Genomic DNA, 22817 nt, shown 5'->3' with positions numbered 1-22817 from the left:
GCAGGCTCAGCGGCCATGGCTCACGGGCCCAGCCGCTCCGCGGCATGTGGGATCTTCCCGGACCGGGGCACAAACTCATCGGCAGGCGGACTCTCAACCACTGCGCCACCAGGGAAGCCCTAGTCCCTGGTTTTTATTCTGTGTTTTGACCAATACTTTAGGAAATCTCATGCCACTCAGTTTCTTTAAACTATCCAGCGGCTATAGAAGCAACCACCCACAACACAGTCTTGAATTACTCATGACTTACATATCACTCACCATGTTACAGAGAGATTATAGTTCCCAAAGCTTTGCCTTTACCAGAGATCACATTTCAGGAGACCATACTCTATTGGTTGTTTCACTATTGTGAGCTATGGGATGCAAGAGTACCAGTCTGCATCCTATGTCATAATACTAGATATATTCTCACAGTTTCAGTCTCATTCAGGCAAGATAGCCAATCCTCCTGTGATGACTAATTTTATTTTTCAATTTGACTGGGCCATGGGGTATTCAGAGACTTGTTAAATATTATTCTGGGTGTGTCTGGGTGAGAGTGTTTCTGGATAAGATAACATTTGAATTGGTAGATGAGTGAAACAGATTGCCCTCCTCAGTGTAGGTGGGCCTCATCCAATCTGTTGAAGGCCTAAATAAAACAAAAGTCTCAGTGAGGGAGAATTTGCTCTCTCTGCCTGAGTGTTTTCGAGGTTTTCTCCTGTCTTCAGATTTGGATTCAAACTGGAATGTACACCATTGGCCCTCGGGGTCTCCAGCTTGCTGCCTGCAGATCATGAGACTTAGCTCCCATACTTATATGAGCCAATTTTTTTTTTAAACTTTTTAAATTTTTTTTTTTTGAGCCAATTTTTTATAATATATCTCTTTCTCTCTGTCTCTCTCTCTCGATATATATATATTTATATATACATACAATATCTATAGTTAATATATCTATATCTAATATACCTTGATTTCTTCAATTTCTCTGACAGTTTATTGCCTGCAACAATCTTAGGGGTGGGGAATCAAGGCTCCTCTTTTGGGTATGATATGTTTGAAAAATCTGTTAGCCAACTGGGATTAGGCCTTTCTCTTCCTCTCTCATCCTTCCTCCTCTTTACACGTGGGCTTCTTTCTTCTCTCTCTCCTACTCCCCCTGTTAATATGGCTGGAGTCATGGCTTCCTACAAAATATTTTTGGCTTCAGTTAGAGTATTTTAGGGTACTTCTCATTTTGAGTATAGTTCCCAGAGGACTCTGATTGAGTTTTGTTGAGAAGCCCATGTGCGTTCCAACGAAATTGGACCAGGTAGAATGTGCTATTTTGTACAAAACAACTACTCTTGCAGTAACCATATGCAAGAGTATGGGGGACCATTTTTCCAAGTATGAGAGGGGTGATTTGTAGAAAATAATCTGGACAATGAAAAAGTAATCTACTTATTCGGGATTTTTTAGGATGCTGGTAGTTGCAACGGAGGCAGGAGATAGATAGGCCTTCAGGGCAAACAGTTTGAGTTCATTCCCTGTGGACCGGATACTCTGGGACAGGAATAACAGGACAATTGGTTATTAATTGGTTATTAATTGGTAATTAATAACAAGACAATTGGTCTTCTATCTGGTCCCCGCCCAGATAGAAGAGAAGAGACCACATATTCCTTATTCTTGAAGTCAGGAGACCTTCCTGACTACACAAGTGCAGAAAGGTTCCTTGGAGGTCAAAAGGGGAGTGATGCCAACTACCCATAGGCCTCTTTGGTAGAATCCATGTTGGCTAAGAGATGCATGTGCCCACATGGGGAAATCCTGAGATACACCAAATATGGACTCTGAACCAGGCAAATCAAAATGATTGGTCAAAGGAAACACGGAAGTAATGCCCCATAAAAGTGACTCAAACTGCCCACGAGGTGTGACTCTATTTCTGAGCCTGCCTGTGTTATCTATCCACACGTACTGTACTTAAATACTTTACTTGTTTCATTACTTTCCGTCTTAGTGGGAATTCTTTTTCTGCAAAGCTGTAGGGCCAGGTCCTTGTCACTGACCACTGGTCTAGTGGCTAGGATTTGGTGCTCTCACTGCCGTGACCTGACTTCAATCACTGGCTGGGAACCAAAACCCTACTTCAAGCCGCTGCGGGCCAAGGCCACCAGAGATCACAGCCACAGATAATCCCTGTTGCAGAGTCAATATTGCTTAGCAAATATTCCATTTGCTCTTTCACCTTTAATGGTCCCCATCTAGTGAGGCAGGACTGTGTGACTAGTTCTAACCAGTGGGCTGAAGCATAACGTCCATGTATAATTCTGTAGTCTTTTATCCCCTGCTCCTGTGACTAGGAGTTTTCATGTTCTAGATGGTGCAACTACAAAATGGTGGAACCACTTTAAGCCTGGTTCTCTGAATGTCTACATGGAGCAGAGCCCCCTGCCAATTTGCACAAGAAAAGAATTGTCAACTAGAATAAAACCTTTGCATTGGAACTGATGGTTGCCACAGCAAACCCAGCCTATTCTGACTATAATCCAAACCACCAAATTGATTTTCATCATCTTCTTTAATCCTTACAACCATTCTTTCAAATAGGAAATAGTAATTTATTTTTCTTTTGATTTGAGGAAACATATTCTAAGAGGATAAGCTTTCACCTTAGAAGGTAATAGCATTTATGAATGTTTGCTATAGATCTCTCATTGCTGACTTTGCAGACCCCAGGAATGAGCTTATTGAGAGCAGTAATTGTCGTGAGTCAGCCACTGATTTTGGGAGGAGAAACCACGGAATTGGAGATCCAGGATGTAGAGGATTGCCACTTGAAAGGTAGATATTAGTGTCCTGGAGATATTAAGAACCACTTGGGAAGATGTAAGTGGAAGAGTAGCTAAAAGGAAGCACCTCTCCCTCTACAACTCTTATCTGTACCAATTGGAAATTCCACTGGGTTCACAGTTCTTTTCATTACCTTCCTCATAATGAGTTGGCAGGTTATCCATACCATAAGAAAACCCCTTATTCTTTCATTAGTATGATTCCTAGCTATGATCTTCCATAAAGAGTAAAAGTCAATATTAATGAGCACAGAGACAAAAAAGATAAAAAAGGGGAAACCGGAAAACTCAAGCATGGTTGAGTTGGGGAATGGGAGGCTGGATATGGTGGCCAGTTTACTATGACTATGCTATCTTTTGGCTCTGTGATATCAGAGAGTAGCACTCTGGCCCTGAGGGTTTGGCGGATGGACTAAAGAGGAAGAGGGGGAGAAAAGAGAGGCAGAGGGAGCCATCCAAAAAATGTCACCAAACTTACAGTTTTCCTTGCAGAGTTGGTAGTTCTTGCTCACTTCTCAGGTGCCAGCGAAAGGCACCTACCGTTCATTCTTGAGGGCAAGCACCGTATGGTATTGATGCTCATCAGAGCCTGAAGATCTGGGGAGAATATGGGTCAGGATGAAGGACCCTCATCTAAGCTACCTCCCTCAGGAACTGGATTTTACAAATGACTTTTCTGATTGCAGCTTTTACGTCTTTGTTCCTCAAACTGTAGATCAAAGCGTTCAGCATGGGGATGACCACAGTGTAAAAGACAGACACAGTCTTGTCCTTCTCTGGGGATTTGTCTGAGTTACTTCTCTGGTACATGAAGGCAAGTGTCCCGAAGAAGAGAACAGCAGAGGTGCAGGTGGAGAAGGTCTTGGCTCTCCCACCAGCAGACTTCACTCTCAGGATCGTTCTGATGATGGGCATGTAGGAGACCAGAATGATCACGACATTGGCCAGGAACATGAGTTTGGCAAAAAAGAGGATGACAATCTCACTTTGTGTCATGTTGCTGCAGGCAAGCTTCAGCAGTGGTGGGAGATCGCAGAAGAAGAAGTTGATCTGACTGTCATCACAGCAGGAGAGGGTAAAGATGCACATGGTATGCAGGATGGCTCCCGATACCCCACAGACATAGGCCCGGCCAAAAAGCCCCTACAGGTGCCCAAGTAATTGCTACGTTATAGAACGATGGGTTGCTAACGGCAACAAAGCGGTCATAGGCCATTACTGCCAGCAGGTAACACTCTGTGCCTGCACAGATGGTGAAGAAGAAGAACTGGGCCACGGGAGATGACCGTTTGGCTTGTGGTCAGTGTGGCTGGGACCTGAAGGGTGATGACCGAGGTATAGCAGGCATCTGGCAGGGCAAGATGGCTCATGCAGAAGTACACTGGGGTGTGGAGTTGAGTGTCCATTTGGATTAGAATAAACATTCCCACATTTCCCAGATGGGTGACAAGATAGAAGACGAGAAACATCAGGGAGAGTGGAACGGCCGGTTCAGGGTGATATGTGAAACCCACAAGAATGAACTCTGTCACAGTGGTGAGATTTCTTTTGGCCGTAGGCTCCACATGGCTGGGTGGCCTGAGGAGAATGGAAGTAGAGATTCCAGAGCTGAAGGCCTTTGTCTTCAGTGTCAGACCTTAGGTGAAAACCTCATATTTTTCTGCTCAGAGAGAGAAGAGAATGTTATCATTTTAAGAATCTACAACTGGCAGTGACTATGGAGAGTGTTTGCCTATCTCTGCATCCCTCCTGAAAATGGAATTTGGGTAGGTATTTCTTCAGGTTCACTTGCTTATTGTCTGTGACTTTCTTTCAGAACAGAGAACTTTAGACTATCAAGACTGGAAGGGACCAATCTGGAGTCTCTCTCTTTTAGAATATTCCCAACAAATTGTCATGTAGCCCAGGTGTACACCAGGGCTGGCACATATGGATTCTAAGGCTGTGCCCTGTTAACTCCTGGCAGGGCCATTTGTACAGACTGTGATGTGAATGTTGCCTCCAGAGTGGTCAGATGCAGAGTCCTGTGTTACGTGATGGGGTCTTTCTGGGCACTCTGCCTTTGGAATATTCTCCCTGTTGGGAAAGCTACAGTGTTCTTTCTGCATCTTCTTTTTTATTTTTATTACATCTTTTTTGGAGTATAATTGCTTTACAATGGTGTGTTAGTTTCTGCTGTATAACAAAGTGAATCAGTTATACATATACATATGTTCCCATATGTCTTCCCTCTTACGTCTCCCTCCCCCCGACCCTCCCTATCCCACCCCTCCAGGCGGTCACAAAGCACCGAGCTGATCTCCCTGTGCTATGCGGCTGCTTCCCACTAGCTATCTACCTTACGTTTGGTAGTGTATATATGTCCATGCCACTCTCTCGCTTTGTCACAGCTTACCCCTCCCCCTCCCCGTATCGTCAAGTCCATTCTCTAGTAGGTCTGTGTCTTCATTCCTGTCTTACCCCAGGTTCTTCATGACATTTTTTTTTCTTTCTGTATCTTCTACACATTAGCATTATGCTCGATTCTGCACGTTGAGTAAAACCCCTCTCTCCCAAGACAGTTATTATACCTACTCGTATCTAGTCTCCTATTCTCCAAGTCAAACATTTCCAGTCATTTCAGCGACTCCTGGTGAGCCCTTTCATAATCCATTTCTGCTTTCCTGTGAACAAGGTTATCGTCTGTCTTGGATCTCTTTCTTGAGGGTCCTTGAGAGAAAGTGATTCTGTGAAAACCATTAGATTTATGGAGCCCTTATTCTGTGTTGGACATTTCCACATTAATTGGCTGATTTCTGTCAATAATCCTGAAATAGCCGTTATGAATTTCACGCTCGAAATGTGTAAGCTGAGGGTCAGGAACTTAAAGTGGCTTTTGTCAAAGGATAAATTGCAAGCGCAGAAGCCAGGATTTAAGCTATGGTGTCACAACCCTAGGGCACTGCTTGTTTCATTAATTTTTAGCCTTTGTAGTCTAGAAGTAGCTCACAGAGAGGGGGTTTATAGAATTTGGTAGAACCAGTTTCCTGTAGAAATCAGGTTGATTCTTCACTTTCTGGTGGTGGAATGAGTTCTTTTGTTAGCTATTGATTGCTCTGGGCTCTGTTCTCCAGGATGATACCTCTAGGGGTTGAGGGTGGAGGCTGCTCCATCAGGGATTCTGAGACTCATGGGGAGGCTGGTTGGAGTCAGGGTTAAAGACTTGTTTGTGAACTATGGGGTTCTCACTAGCCGTAGAACTTCCACGGAACATTTCAGTTTTGATCCTGAGAATTCCATGGCTCGTAGGCAGAATCAAAGTCCTGGTGTTTCAGACACAGAATACCAGGTCCGCCAAGTTTCTAACAATTAACTTATCAAAGTCAGGTATGGAAACGGATGCCTACCAAATGTACTGATTAGCGGTAGCTTGAGTATGGACCACCCTGGTTTATTCCATTGCTCCCATCTTCTCTGATCTTAAACATCTTTCTTCCAGAACACTGCTGTTACTGTGGTATTTCTGTGCTCCAACCACCTGCTTCTTTCTGTCCCTCTGTTAAATGTTTCCCATCATTTTTCTCTTCTCTGCTTCCTCATAACTTTGACTTATACATCGTTGTGGCTATTCACCCCATGAAAGTTCATCATCTTTAGCTCTATTGAAAAACTGAAAAATTATTTCAGTTTTTTTTTAGTTCAAATACTTTAAAAAGGGAACTTGATTTATCCAGCTGCCTTTTTGAGAGCCAGTCCAAAAGTTAAAAAGTTGAAATTATATAGCCAGCCTACATATTAACTGTCTGCTGTGTCCAAAGGGTCAGTTATGTGATACAAAACATAGCTTCAAGCCTTCAGGTGGGTTGTGGAAAGCACCGGCATTGTGACATCTCTTTGAGACCCGAGTCTCGAAAACTCAGTTTGGAACCTACTGGTATAGGCATCCTGAATTTGCACTCACATCTATTATTCTGTTCCATGGCTCAATACATCCTTCTTTCAAAGCAGAATTCTTTATCCTTATTTAGCCACAGAATCTTCTCTTCCTTCTTTCCACAGAGATGGAAATTTAGAGACCTGGAACCCATGCTTTAGGACGCACTTAACTAGATGTCCTCTAACAATTTTTTTGCTATGCTTGTATCTGAAGCTCAAGATTATAAATATAAGTTTCTTTGAAGCTTTTAAAAGATTACTCTGAATATTTCAATATTTGGACTAGACAGCCAGCACATTCAGATTGCTAAACAATCATATGCTTTAGAGACTTATAGCAGCATCCCCCTGCTTAGTAGGATTTGGACTGGCCAATCCCACCATCTTTTTTCAGAACAGTCATGACCTTTCAGTCCAGCCCTTGGACATGTTCCACAACATTTGCATAACTTAGTTCACACGGCCTGAGAATAGACACCATCATGCCCTCGTTGACCTAAAAAGAAATATTCATCTGGCAGCTTTCTTCTGGATGGTGGTAGCTAAAACGTGTACCTATTCAAAACATTGTCTCAATGGGTAAACCTCACAATGAGAACATTCCTTGAAACTGTGAGTCATTAGCTGTTGTCTGGTAATTTCTGTGTCCATGTCTGTCCAATGTCTGACAGTATGTTAGAAGAGCATCTGGGTGACTGGTTTCTCTTTCTCTCCAGGATTTGGGAGGCTCCATAGTTACTATGCACGTGACCCTCAGGATGGGCTCATATGCTCTTCTCCACACTGGTTGGAAATACCTATGACCCTCACACAGAACCCTGGAGTCGGAAAGGACCCTGTGAGGCAGTTCTGTGATTTTCCTGCTCTGCTTGTCAGAGGCCTCAGCCTTTGTGGAGATGCCTCAAGGGACCCAGCAGTGAGAAGTAAACGGGAGGCTGACCAGGTGGGGAGCTGCCAACTCAGCCCCAGCTTCAATCAAAGCAGAGTTTCTTTTAACGCTGGTAAACAAACAGGTGCTTCATTTCATTTTGTTTGAAAAGGGCGTTCCAGTGTTAAAAAAAAGATTAACATCTGGTCCAACATGTTCTTTTCATTTAGCAGAAGAGAATATTGAACCTCGGAGAAGAAGTTAACTTTTACCTGAGGTGTCAGACAACATTCCCTCCCAAATTTATCTTGATGGGGCCTCAATATGAGCATCTTATTTGGTGCCTTAGGAGAGGCCATGGAGTTGTGAAAGAACAGAGAGTCCAGGGTGGAGCCACAGGGAAAGGAGGATTGCTACGACGTAGTCAGGACACTCAGCGGCCAGGTCACGCAGGTTTCCATCTCATCACCTTCCTCACTGCACATCCCCTCCTGTAACATCCATTTCTACATTATCTTTTCGAAAGCTTCTTTCAAGGGTCTTTCTGTCTGACCTCGCCAGCTGAGACAACCTCCTCAGAGGGATGGGCCTCATCCTCGGTACATGATCTGAATACCTAGCTATTCAACCATGTGGGTGACAGGGGAGTAATAATATCTCCATGCCAATTACTGTTCCCTGCACTTGACATATTTGTTGCTAACTGCTGCAACCATCAGTAAGTACGTAGGTCTATGCTTGTTTCACAGAAGACAGAATTAAAGCCCTGGGAAAATAACCTGTGCAAAAGGTCACACAGATAAAATTTAAATTTTTTCAAACTTTTGGAAAGCACACTTAATAGTCTCTGGAAAATATATGATCTCCCAACATAGTTACAAGATTTACGTTACCTCATAGGGAAAGAACTGGTCCTTTTGTTCCTGCGAGGAACTTCTATGAAGCACTGATGATATTTTTGTTTTCTGAGCAGATCCAAGGGGATTGCTGCTGTGGCGATCTGAAAGTCACAGTAGATGCAATTACCTAATCTTCCTTGGGCTGATTTTGTGGATATGCTGAAACCCACTTTTGAATAAACCCACAGCAGGTAGCAAGACCAGGCTGTGCACTCAGTTTTATCCAGAGTTCCTGGGCAACATTCAAAGCTTGCAACCTCCAGGTTCTCCGGGTGTCTAACTGTTTTGCCTTCCTGCCCAATTCAGATTGCCTTGTTTCTGAATCGTTGAGTTTTCTGATCCAATTGAATCCTTTGGTGTTTTTAACGTCTTACAGGTGTCACCTAAGATGATGCTTCTGGTATGAAGATGGTAATGCTAAACGAAAGATTCACTAGAGAAATTCATATTCATAGAGAAATCAAATTCGTAGAGAAATCAAGATTCCTCTATGATTCACTGTGATAATTCACCTGCCTGCAGTGGGGCTTACGTGAGTCCAGACTTGCCTGCAAATCACAAAATGAATGGGACAGGGCTTTATGTTTCTGGGAGAAGTCTTCTGCCTTCAATTAGAGCTGACTCAGGGCTCTCAGTAGGTAAGAAAACAATGGGTCTGGGGATTAAAAAGCTCAGGAGGGTAAGTGGTAGATCCTAAATGACATAATTTCCCATGTTCCTCTCTGTGCTCGTCAGGGACTGAACATCGTCACTTCCATGCCACTTTCTCCAGGGCTGGAAAGAAACGGAGAGACAGTCCAGACCTACTTTGATACATTACAGATGAAGGTACAGACCTGGGGGTGGTGGTGCACGTCTTATCCGAGGTCACATAGCTTCTCAGCTGCCAGCTGGAGGGCTGATCAGAAATGATGGTGGAGGATGGCTATGGTCAGGGGAGGAGACTAGGACCGTGAAACCACAGTCTCACCCATTAGTCTGGTCTGCTCAAGGATTCTGTTTCCTTCCAGACCCAGTTCGAGTCTTACCACTTCTGGGAAAGCTGACTAAACCCAATATAGATCTTCCCAGCCCTCAGTGAACTGTACCTGGATTTGCTTTCCATTCTATATTGTGGCAGAGTCTGGAGCATCAGGTCTTCTTTAGTTTAAACATCTGCCTCACAAAATATTCTGTGGGAGAAGGGTTCAGTCCTTTAGCCTATTTATTTTTTTAAAAAATATTTTATTTTATATTGGAGTATAGTTAATTTACAATGTTGTGTTAGTTTCAGGTGTACAGCAAAGTGATTCAGTTATACATATATCCACTCTTTTTCAGATTCTTTTCCCATATAGGTTGTTATAAAATATTGAGTAGAGTTCCATGTGCTATACAGTAAGTCCTTATTAATTATTTATTTTATATATAGTAGTGTGTATATGTTAATCCCAAACTCCTAATTTATCCATCCCCCCACCTTTCCCCTGTGCTAACCGTAAGTTTGTTTTCTACGACTGTGAGTCTCTTTCTGTTTTGTAAATAAGTTCATTTGTACCATTTTTTAGGATTCCAGATATAGGTGACGTCATATGGTATTTTTCTTTCTTTGTCTGACTTACTTCACTTAGTATGATGACCTCTAGGTCCATCCATGTTGCCGCAAATGGCGTTATTTCATTCCTTTTTATCAGCCTATTTAATTTTGAAATAAAGGAAGATCACTTTAATGGTGTTAAATCAGTAATAACAACAGAGCTGGGAAAAGTCATAACTGAGAAGGGGCCTCCTAGGGCTCCTTGATTCCCATTTTGTTGTTGCCAAGGAAAGTGGGGAGGCACGTCATCTGTCTAGGTATCACTAAATCATATGTCTTAGTTTGGCTTATTTTTGATCTCTCTCTCTTTGTATGTATATTTGTTTTCTAGTTATTTCTAGTTGGTTGTTTTCTTGAATAAGATAAACATTAATTCTTTTTCCACATAAAAGAAGCCTGGAGATAGGCAGCCCATGGCTGGTATGGTGGATTAGAAATGTCATCAGGGGCTTAGGCCCTTTCTGCTCTGCTGTTTTCTATGCGTGGCTTGTAGCTTCAAGGTCACCTTGGTAGCTGAATGGCAGCCAGGGCCCCAGCCATCACATCCACACTCCAGATCAGAAGAATAAAAACCTAGAGGCAAGTGTTTTGAGTTTTGTGCTATTATAACAATGCTTTATGAACATTCTTGCACCTGCACCCTGGTAGGCATGGGCAAGAGTTTCACCATTGTGCATACTTAGGTCACTGAAATAGCTGAGTCACTGGTTATGTGTATCTTTGATTTTTAAAGGATAATGCCAAACTGTTTAACAAAATTGTTAGACTAATTTATACTACCCATTTTCCATATCCTTGTCAATATAGTGGTGTCATACTCTTTAATTTTTGCTAATCTAACGAGCGTACTGTGGTTTCGATTGGCATTTTCCTGATTACTAACGAGAAGAAGCATCTCTTCATAGGTCTATTGGCTATTTGGATAGTCTCTTTTGTGAATTACCTGTTTGAGCCATCTTTTCTTAGTGATTTTTAAGTACACGCATGGGCGCACACACACACACACACACACACACACACACAATATAATAGTCCTTGTTGATTGTGTGTCTTAAAAAGATTTTTTCCTATTCTGTGTTTTGACCTTTCATCTTCTTAATCGTGTGTTTTAATGAACAGAACCTCTTTAATGAATACTGACACATTTAGGGATAAATTTATGATTAATGCTTTTTTTTTACATATATGAAATTCTTCCACATAATGAGGTTATGAGAATATTCTCCTCTATTATTTTATAAAACTTTTATTAACTTCCCTTTCATATTTAGTTCTTTAGTCTACTATGAATTCATTTTTGTGTGTGGTGAGAGGTAGAGGTCTGTATCAGTTAGGATACTTACAAGTAACAGATGGCACATTCAACTTGGATAATGTCTAGTAAAGTCACTATTTAAAAAAGGTGTGGACAAGATTTAAGAAAACCAAGATGGGATGATGTGGTACCTCACAGCTAGTAACAGAGGGAAACCATTACCAGTCTTACAAGTCGTCATTCGTATTGTGGCTTTTTGACCCTCAACCGGCGACTTCCAACGTCACTGTTTTCAATTGCCTCGAGCCAGCAGAATGGGAAGGAGCATGGCTTGTTGGAAATGGTCTACACCATTTATTCAAACATTCTATTGGCTAAACTCTCAGCTACATGTCTATACTTAGCTGCAAAGGAGGCTGGTTAAAAGTCTAGTTTTTTAACCAGTCCTAGCTGAATAGCACGAATCATTTGGGGTCAGAGGGCAAACTGTGGTAGGCAGCCCCTTAGATGGCTCTTGATGGTTCCTGCCCTCTGGTATTCACGTCTTTGAGTAATTTCCCTCTCTTGGGAATGGCCTGGATTTAGTGACTCACCTTTAGTAGATAAGATGTGGTGGGATGTTACTTTTGAGATTAAGTTTCAAGAAGACTGTGGTGGGCAATTAGTTCAGAGGAAAGTCATCTGTAATGTTGTGAGCTGCCTCACGGGGAGGTCCACGTAGCAAGGAACTGACATATTTGGCTACCAGTGGGGAAGGATCCAAGTCTTCCCAAATCCATGCCTTAACTTTCAGCCCTTGCCAACATGTTAATTACAGCTTTGTGAGAGACCCTGAGCCAAAGACATCCAGCTAACCTGTGTCTGGATTCCTGCCCCTACAGAAGCTGCAATAGGAAAGGTTTGCTGCTTTAAGCTGCAAAGTGGACAACAATAGACAGTGACATGCAGTAGGGGAACTGTTGTTCTATAGGCTCACGGGGAGATACTATCGGTGGCAAACAGAGCTTCCATACTCTGCTTACGTCTTGGGGTTCTTTTTTCCCCTTGGATGTTTAGCCTTTGATTTCTTAGTATCTTTTCACCTTTTTATTTTATCTTTTTACATGTTTTTCAGGAGCCAGCTTGGTCAGAAAATCCTAGTCCCCCGTATTGCCAGAAACAGAAGTCCTGTTCATTTAAATCTTTCTGCTTTTCAATAGATCTTTCTTGAGCACCTACTGTGATTCAGGAGGTGCACTAAAAATAGCAATTCTTGCCTCCATGGAACGTACATTTTACTGGGGGTGGGGATAAAAAACAAACATGCAGTTACATATCAGGCTTTGTTGTGCCTTGAAGAATAAAATAGCAGGGTAGGGGGACAGACAATGACATGCAGTAGGGGAGCTGTTGTTCTAGATATGGTGGTCAAGAAAGGTTTCTCCCAAATGAGGCAACATTTCCGCAGAGACATGAATAAAGTAAATGAATGGGTCTTGTAGGTTGATAATGGGTTGGGGGGGGCGAGGAGAATGCTTGTGTAGAGAGTTTCTCCTTTGTAGGTCTGCAGAGGATGCTGGGAAGCAGGCATGGATCTCTCATTCCTTTTATTTCAGAGGGGTTGAATGTAGGGGACTTGGACACCGCTTGGTGGATTGTGGATCTGAGAATCATTGTTGCTCTCAGTCTCTCAGACATCAATAGAGCTGTCTTATCTGGGACAAGCCCCATGGCTGATGCTGACTTAAAGGCCCAGGTCCTATCTTAGCCATCACAGAGAATAGGGTCCGTGTATGTTCTGAATAAATTTTTATTGAATAACCATTACATGCAATCTCTTCCAGCTTCTATCCATCCAGCTGCTTAGCCAAGAACTGGCAAGTGTATAGGGATTGAGGCTGAGTAAAGTTCTCTCCTTGTTAAATCGGTCTTTTATTTTATTTATTTTGTCTTCTCTTACCTATGACCTTTGAATGTCCCTTCACATGACTCCCAAGTTCCTAAGCAGGAAAAACCATCTTTTATGATTCCTGGAGAAAGAGCCTAATGAATAAGGCTATTTTTTTGTTGTTGTTGGGAGAAATTTATTTATTTATTTATAATTTAATTTTTATTTTATATTGGAGTACGGTTGATTCACAGTGTTGTTTTAGTTTCAGGTGTACTGCAAAATGATTCAGGGGCCATTTTGCCTTAAGTCACTCTGTACCAGAGAAGGGACAATTGTTTATAAAATGGTGTTCAAAGGTGATATAAGAGAGTAGATAAGACTAGAGTTTCTGGAACCTGAGTCCCTGAGCTCAAATCAAGAGGCTTGCTTCTGTGACCCTGGACAACTTATCTTCTCTATGTCTTATTTTCCCCATCCCTACGTGGGGATAATAATTGCACCTACACCATAGGGTTGCTAAGACATCATAGAGTTGTTAAATACATCTAAAAGTTTTCAGAATAGTGTCTGACATATAATAGGTGCTCTGTTACTCTTAGCTGTATTAATAATAATAATAATATTTTATTAGGAGCTAGGACAATGAGTTATTAGGTTCTTTAGGTTGTAAAGGAGACCATTCAGATTATCTAGTAGAATATGGGTCTATGGTTAAGACTTTTATGCTCCAAAAAGGAGACAGGGGTTTCTTGGGGGGACCTATTGGGAGTGCTAGAACTCAGTCTGGAACATAACTCAAGATTTGGAAAGATCTAGTGTAGCACTAGGGACTGGTTTATATGGCTGCCTCCTCCGCGTCTGACATTTGCTCATTTCCTCTCTGGTCTGTCCGTAAACATGACTCAGCCATTCTCTCCATAGCTTATCATCATTTGTGAGTCTCATTTCTCAGCTAACTTAGTCTTTTCCCATACTGTTCAGTTTAAATCCTCAAGGGGGAGATATTTTTAAAAAAAAAAAAAATTAATTTTTGGCTGCGTTGGGTCCTCGTTGCTGCGCACGGACTTTCTTTTTAGTTGTGGCGAGTAGGGGCTACTCTTCATTGTGGTGAGCGGATTTACTGCGGTGGCTTCTCTTGTTGCGGAACATGGGTTCTAGGTGTGTGGGCTTCAGTAGTTGTGGCACATGGGCTCAGTAGTTGTGGCTCGCGGGCTCTAGAGCACAGGTTCAGTAGTTGTGGTGCAGGGGCTTAGTTGCTCTGTGGCATGTGGGATCTTCCCGGACCAGGGCTCGAACATGTGTCCCCTGCATAGGCAGGTGGATTCTCAACCACTGCGCCACCAGGGAAGCCCAAGGGGGAGATATTTTTATTGCTCCTGCTTAGTAATCTTACAGCTCTAGAGCATCTCATGGCTCTCTACCCTGTTCACGCATTGATGAAACCTGGGTCAGGGGCTTATTCTAGTGTGATCACTTGAAGGGGAAGGTCAAGTGCTAGAACAGTGGTTACCTAAGCTATGAGTGGGGAAGTCTCCTGCAATGAGAAAATGATAGAAGTATAGACACACTCTTCATTTACTTTATTTACTGAGTCTCGTAATGAGACCCAGTCCTTTCTTTATTCATAGAGTGTAGATATAATCAGTGTCAATGGAGACAGATCTGCCGTAACATACTGGAGAGCTCCTTTCCATTAGAGTTCTATAAGTATGGAATCCTTTGGCCCTGATGACCAAGCTTGAACTAGTCCCCAAAGGGGAATTTATGGTAGGATTCCAATGTGCCTTAAGGAAGCAAGAAAATAACTGTGGCTGCTTCTTTGTACAACGGGAAGTAGGAAATAGAAACTGTCAGAGCTCTTAGTCTTTTTTGTTGCAGATTCTCTTTGAATAACGACTTCATTTTTGCCCCTCTCTTGACTTCTCTACTTTGGACAATCGGGTCTCCTATGCTAAATCTCTTTTACATGTTGAACTTCATCATGCCCATGGAAAAATTTTTATTAAACCTAACGTGGGTCAGGTGCTCACTTCTGAACAAATCAGCTGTAGGTAGGGTGAAGGGCCATCTTAATAAAATGGTTGTTCCCATAGAGAAGGGCATGGAGGATCAACTTCTCATAAATTTAAGATTGGTTAGAGGGGTTCATTGGGCACACAACAAGGCATTCCGTGAAAAAGACATCATTTGGCTACCCTTGACTATGTGGGATGTAAACAAATACACTCTCCCCTTCCATCCCCCAAGTTAAACACCCATATTGATTTTATTTCTTGGGTGAAAAGGATTTATATTCACCTTCCCGAATTCATTCTCTTGCCCTATCATTTGTTCATGATCTCCTTACTATTTGTTCACGGCCATGGAATTGTGGCAAGGCCCAGGGTTGATATCGGAAAGTGAGGGAAAGGGAAGGGAAGAGAAAAATATATATTGAGCAATTAATTGGTGGTAGATTTCTCAGTCATCACCTTATTTAATTTTTACCATACACTTTTAAATTAGGAGTTGTTACATTTGTTTTAGACGAGGAAATTTAGGATCTGAGAAATTAAACCATTTACCCTAGGTTTCACAGTGAATTGGTGGTAGAATTGGGATTCAGATACAAGCCTGACATTCCTTGCCTATGCGGCTGTAAACTCTGAACAAAGGGACTTTGAGCAAAGGCCCAAAGGGACTATGAGAAAGTGTTTTCTGAATTGCAAGGTGGGATCTTCTACCTAACCATGCCTTCGCTATTTGCCGCTTCCGTGAGGCTCAAATGAGACCATGCATGTGCCATAAAAATGTGTTCAAAAACAATTACTGAGAACTCTTCTGGTCCGAACTCTGGACTTGGAGACGAGTTCAGCAACAAAGAAAACAGACTCTGCCCTGAAGGGTTCTGCAGCCTTGTGCAGGAGTTTCAGTTACTTTCCCCTCTTACCACATCTTTGCCGGAGAAGATAATATGTGCTTCAGGGCTTTCCTTATACCTGCCTTATACCTACCTTTGCTCTCTGACTTTGCCATTCCTGGAAATAGGATGCTTGGTAGGAGAAAATAGTTCATGAGGCAGGCTATGCGAGTGGAGAGGAGAGGCAATGCACCATATCCTTCAGAAACTAAGGAATTAGTCCTTGAGGAAACATCCCCAAAGGCTTAATTCACCTTGAAGATATCAGAGTAACAACAAAGCAGGAATAACAAAACCTGATTAAGTGATTAAGTGGGAAGGCAATTTGCAAATTTGGAATTTGCAAATTTCATTGTTCTGGAGTGAGCTCTCCAAGGGGCGACTGGAATGTCTAGTGGGGAAAATAAAAGGTCATTTTTTTTTTTTTTTTTTGTGATACGAGGGCCTCTCACTGTTGTGGCCTCTCCCGTTGTTGGAGCACAGGCTCCGGACGCGCAGGCTCAGCGGCCATGGCTCACGGGCCCAGCCACTCCGCGGCATGTGGGATCCTCCCGGACCGGGGCACGAACCCGTGTCCCCTGCATCGGCAGGCGGACTCTCAACCACTGAGCCACCAGGGAAGCCCGAAGGCTCATTTCTTAAACACTCCCTTCCCTTGGCCATTGAGAGACTCAGTTTTGTCTTACACAACACTCCTCCCTTACTGAGGTGACCAGTCACTCACGCATTTAAAAAAAAAAAAAAAAAAAGACTATTTAGTTTTATCCACAGGGATCTCCTGATATAATCCTTGTCCCAGAAAAAAAGGCAGTATTGATGGGAGCAAAACTGAGAGAGAAAGGATGGGAAAGCCAAGCATGCAAAGAGTATTGGGCTGGATTGAGATTAACTGAAGACCTCTGGGGGCTCTGAGATTCTGTAAATGATGACGTCAGTGAGCATTTATGAGACTTCTGGGTTCTTAGGAATGGACTGGAGGTGGGAGAGGGGGAAGAAAGTATATCTGAATTGCTGGAAATAAATGCTATCACATTTGCAGTTAAAAGTTTTTAAAAAGATCTTTTACTGAAGTATAGTTGATTTACAAAGTAGTGTTAATTTCTGCTGTACAGCAAAGTGATTCACTTATACATCAATATACATTCTTTTTTCGTGTTCTTTTCCATTATGGTTTATCACAGGATATTAAATATAGTTCCCTGTGCTACACAGTAGGACCTTGTTGTTTATCCATCCTATATACAATAGTTTGCATCTACCAACCCCAGACTCCCACTCCATCCCTCCCCCACCCTTCCTCACCCTTGGCCACCACAAGTCTGCTCTCTATGTCTGTGAGTCTGTTTCTCTTTCGTAGATAAGTTCATGTGTGTCATATTTTACATTCCACATATAAGTGATATCATATGGTATTTGTCTTTCTCTTTCTGACTAACCTCACTTTGTATGATAATCTCTAGTTCCAACCATGTTGCTGTAGATTTGCAGTTTTTCTTGTGTGCCTGTGGTACCTCTCTACCTTCTTTTTGTTTGTGGGTACCGGTTGCATATACTGCTGGTGCCTATTAGGATATATTAATACGGGAAAAAAATGGACCAAGATGAGAGGTCCTTACACCCAGATCTACACACTCTGTGACACTTGGAATCTACCAGTGACCTTTCTGAAGGCCGCTTTCACATCCTTATTTCTCAGGCTGTATATCACAGGACTCAGCATGGAGATGACCACACTGTAGAAGACAGACACTACCTTGTCTTCCTCAAGGGATTTGCCTGAACCACTCTGCAGATACATGAAGATGAGGGTCCTAAAGAAAACGGCCACAGCAGTGAGGTGGGAGGAGCATGTGGAGAAAGTCTTAACCCTGCCACCTGAAGAGTTCACCCTCAAAATGGTCTTGATGCTAAGCAGGTAGGAAATCAGGATGACCAAGGCACTGGCCAAAATCACAAAGTTGCCAAAGAAGACAACGACAGTCTCAGTGTTTGTTGTGTCACTGCAGGCAAGCTTCGGAAGAAGTTGATCTGACTGTTTTCACAGAAGGAGCGGGTGAAAGTACACGTGGTACGCAGGATGGACCCCGCTACCCCATAGACTTAGGCTCCCAGCACTAGACTCCAGCAGTGTAGAGCAGTGGGTTGCTAATAGCCACATCGCGGTCACAGGCCATCACAGCCAGCAGGGACCACCCTGTGCCTGCACAAATGGTGAAGAAAAAGAACTGGGAAGCACACTGGCCATGGGAGATGACTGTCCTGCCTGTGGCGAGTGTGGCCAGGACCTGAGGGGTGCTGGCCGAGGTGTAGCAGATGTCTAGCAGGGAGAGGTGACTCAGAAGGAAGTACGTTGGGTGTGGAGTTGGACATCCTCTGGGATCAGAATCATCATCCCTAGATTCCCCAGAAGGGTGACTAGATAGAAACTCAGAAACACCAGGAAGAGGGGAATCTCCAGCTTAAGGTAGCCAGTAAAAGCCCATAAGGATGAACTCAGTTACTATGGTGAAATTATTCTTGGCCATGGATTCCACACAGACTGTTGATCTGAGGCTGAGAATGAAATGAAAAAAAAAAAAATCCCAGAATTGAAAGACTGATGTTTTCTCTCTGGTAGAAGTTAGGTTTCTATTTCTGGGCAAATGTACAGAGATTGTTTCTGAGAAATCTTACACCCGGCTGATTCTTCTCCGGCATCCTGCATTTTTTGGAAGCTGAGCCATGAGCTGGTGTTTCTAATTCAAATTAACTCTGGTTTATATTTGGAAGTTCCTGTGAAGATAAGAGACACATAGACTCCGAGATTTGGAAATAATCTAGGCAGCATCTGCTCTAATCCCCACTGGATCTTGGATCTCTGCGGCACACCCTCCACGTGTTTGTACGGTTGCCTTGTGAGCTTCTATCTGTGGACAGTTCTACCTGTTAAGCCTCTTTTTGTATCTGGTTCTTTCTCTTTATATTCTATGCATTGACTTTAGTTTCGCCTCTTCCAGACACAGCTGTTCTAATCCCTTTTTCTCAGGAAAGCGTTTCAGATGCTGGAAGATGACAACTCTGCTCTTTATGTAAACTATTCTCTCATATTACCCATTGATATATATTTTTCTTATTATCTAATTCAGCGTGTGGTCAAAAATGCTTAGTCAGTTGGTATTAAAAGATGTTTAAGGGTACAAACTAGCAGCTAGTAGATAAAAAGTTCTGGAGATCTAGGCCACAGCACGGTGATTATAGTTGAAATACTGTGCTGTAAACGTCAAAGTTGCTGAGAGACTTGATTGTTCTCACCACAAAGAAGACATGATAGTTATGGGACATGAGAGAGGTGTTAGCTTATGCTATGGTGGCAATCATATTGCAATATATGTGTATCAAACCAACACATTGTACAACTTAAACTTACACACTGTTATATGTCAATTACATCTCCGCATCAATAAAAAAACTGAAAGTCTTTTTCTCCATTTTAATCTTTACCACTTTCATCTTTCCTCTAGCTCTCATCAGTGGTCACTAGTGGGAGGGAGACACTGACATATCATGTAAAACATAGCCTCCTTGAGCTGTTCCCTCCACCCCACTCCAGCAGCCTGGCCTGGGGATGAGTTGTGTTCTTTGGAAGGCCCTTTTGGTATGGTCAAGATCCATGGCTACCGTCTCTAGGACAAACACTGACTAGCTGAATAACCTTCAGAAGTTCACTTTCCCTCCTTGGGCTTTACTTTCTGTCCTGAAAAATGGTAGGGCTAGATTATATGATCATTAAAGTTCTTTTGCTCTCACAGTCCATGATTTGTATGTCTAGGTGTATGGGCTAAATGAGGCTCTTGAAAGAATTTTCCTAACATCTGTACTATGTAACGTGTATACTCTAGCTACTAATTACTGAGTATATTAAATATGCAGGCATGATTTCAAGTGATTGATAGATACTTAAACATATCATGGAATCTTGAATCCAAAGATTCAAGGAAATCTTGAATATTTCCCAGTTCCTTGAATCAGGAACTGGGGCATATTAACCATATTCCCCAGTTCCTGATAAACCATCATTATTGAACAGGCCAAGGTCTTTCTTCATATTATTTTCCCTCCTATCCCTCCATCCTCAATCCTTCCCCAACCCCTCATAGGGATCTACTTTAGTATATGTGAAATATATATCATCCCATGTTTATTCCTTTTATATTTATTTAGAAATATGTGTATCTTTATTTTTTTAATATTTATTTTATTTAGTTATTTGGTTGTGCCGGGTCTTAGTTGTGGCAGGTGGGTTCCTTGGTTGCGGCTCGCTGGCTCCTTAGTTGTGGCATGCGAACTCTTTAGTTGTGGCATGCATGTGAGATTTAGTTCCCTGACCAGGGATCGAACCTGGGCCCCCTGCATTGGGAGCTCAGAGTCTCAACCACTGCTCCAGCAGGGAAGTTCCAAAAATATGTGTGTCTTTAAAAAAATATAGTGATTTTAGTGTGTTTTAAATTTTATATGCATGATCTTTTTTGTCTTTTCCCACATATAGCACATCTTTGTGATTTATCCATGTTATGTAGGTAAATCTAGTTTGTTATTTCTGATTTTATTATGGTTTTCTTGTGTGCTTACAGCCCACTTACTTACCCTTTCCACTAAAAACTTTGGAGCTTTGCATATATTATCTTGTTTAATCCTGGAAATAGTCCTTCAAGGGCTGTTATCTTATTTTTCACTAATGAGGAGTTTGAACTTCTGGGAGATTAATTTGTCTAAGGTCACCCAGTTTAATAAGTGGAAGATGTGTGTTCCGAACAATATTGGTTTGATGGCAAATTCTCTGCTCTTTTGCTATGAATTTGTTTTGCCGCCTTCCTACATTTAACTACACATTTATGATTTATGGAATCAAAGAAATCTACCTGCAGTTCTTTAGATAATCAGATCCTTCCTACTTTCAAGTTGTGAGTAAACTTGGTTAATTTCAATATCTTTCTCAACCTCTAATTCTGAAATTGTCATAGTCCGTTTTCGATCCATCTCATGGTGAGATCCCAGGGTTCCCTCTGATTTAGGGACAAGATTGTTCGATGCACACGACCAGAGATTAGGTGGCAGATCATCTGGGTACAAATGCAGTCACACAGGGTTTGTGCCACAGGCAATACCCAACTCATAATTTAGCCCTAATCCTTCCGGCAGCCCTTTAAGTTGGGTATAGCCATGACTATTTGATGGAAGAGTAAAAGGAGGCTCAGAGATGTTAAGGAGGTTGCCCAACTTGCCACACACCTAGGAAGAAAGAAAATCAACATTTCGATCTGGGACTTTCTAACTCTAAATGTGGTGCTCTTTCTGCCCCATTGTGCTCTCTTCATAGGGGAGCAGAATTACCATTTCTTCAGATCCAAGTCTCAACAGACTTAGTTGGCCCATATCCCTCCTTTGGTACGTTCTTGGGAAAATTGCTTACCCAGTTAGAATCTCAACTTTCTCAATAATAAAATGGGAAAATAATTGGGGCTTCCCTGGTGGCGCAGTGGTTGAGAGTCCGCCTACCGATGCAGGGGACACGGGTTCGTGCCCCGGTCTGGGAAGATCCCACATGCCGCGGAGCGGGTGGGCCTGTGAGCCATGGCCACTGAACCTGCGCGTCCGGAGCCTGTGCTCCGCAACGTGAGAGGCCACAATAGTGAGAGGCCCACGTACCGCAAAAAAAAAAAAAAAAAAAAAAAAAAAGGGAACATAATAATAATTTTTGAAAACTTAGAATGGGTTTTTACCTAATGTGATAGAGTTTGCTTACTTTCCAGAAAAGCAACTTCCAGAATATTTCCCAGAAGGAAACTTTTCAAGACCAGGCTGTTGACACCCAGTTTTGAAGATGTTATTTAAGAAGGGGCTTGGGGGTACCAGCAGCTTAGATTGGGTCCAGAGTAGAGGACAGCTATAGATTCCCTGAACCCAACAGCTCATAAGTGGGAAAACAAAGGTTTGTGGCCAGTTGACATTTTAAAAAGTCTTAGGGACACTTATGAGTTGACCTTATTACTTGTAATATGTTTTGGTTATAATATGTAATGTAGAAGAATATGCAGTCTCTGGAGGGGATAGGGAAAGAGAGACAGTCTTAGCCTGGAGCAACACTTCAGAGAAGAGATGTGCTTACTTTAACTTGGAATCTTCTCCCAAACTCTTCCTTCTCTTTCTTCCAAGGGTTGAGTCCCTTGGGGACAACGAAGGAGATTAACAAATTTAACCCTCCTCACCTTATGGGATTTGGTATCTCAAAACATTATTGTCAACATTTAGAGAGCTCTTGCCCTGAGTCGGGTAGCGTGCTAAGCGCTGTAAAGGCTTTCTTTCATTTAAAGCTGACAATAACAGTATGAGAGAGGAATATTTTTCTTTCTTTTATGGTTGAGGAAACTGAGGCTTAGAAATATTAAGTATTTTGCTTGAGGTTTCAGGCTAGAGAGAAAAGATGTTTAGATGTCAACCCTGGCCTCCCTGATCCCAGTGTTGGGGTGCTGAACCACTGTGCTGTGTGTCCTTCCTAATACTGGTAGCCGTTCATTGAGCATCTACTATGTGTCAGCCAGGATGTTAAACATCCTACACACATTATCTCGTGTAATCCTCACAATGACCCTGTGATAGAGGTATTATTTTGTCCTGGAAGGCACTAAGACTCTGAATAGTCAAGTAACTTGTTCAAGGTCACATGACTAGTCAAT

The 22817-nt window shown here is 42.3% G+C and overlaps 2 pseudogenes; both read right to left on the bottom strand.

The window, feature by feature from the left end:
- Nucleotides 1–3455: 3455 nt before the first annotated feature.
- On the bottom strand, nucleotides 3456–4228 carry LOC112402019 (olfactory receptor 9I1-like; annotated as a pseudogene).
- Nucleotides 4229–17728: 13500 nt separating this feature from the next.
- Nucleotides 17729–18629, bottom strand: LOC112402375 (olfactory receptor 9I1-like; annotated as a pseudogene).
- Nucleotides 18630–22817: the final 4188 nt, after the last annotated feature.

The sequence above is a fragment of the Neophocaena asiaeorientalis genome, unplaced genomic scaffold (assembly GCF_003031525.2).
Source record: "Neophocaena asiaeorientalis asiaeorientalis breed wild unplaced genomic scaffold, Neophocaena_asiaeorientalis_V1.1 scaffold43, whole genome shotgun sequence".
Lineage (NCBI taxonomy): Eukaryota > Metazoa > Chordata > Mammalia > Artiodactyla > Phocoenidae > Neophocaena > Neophocaena asiaeorientalis.
This window is presented reverse-complemented; position numbering and strand designations above follow the sequence as displayed.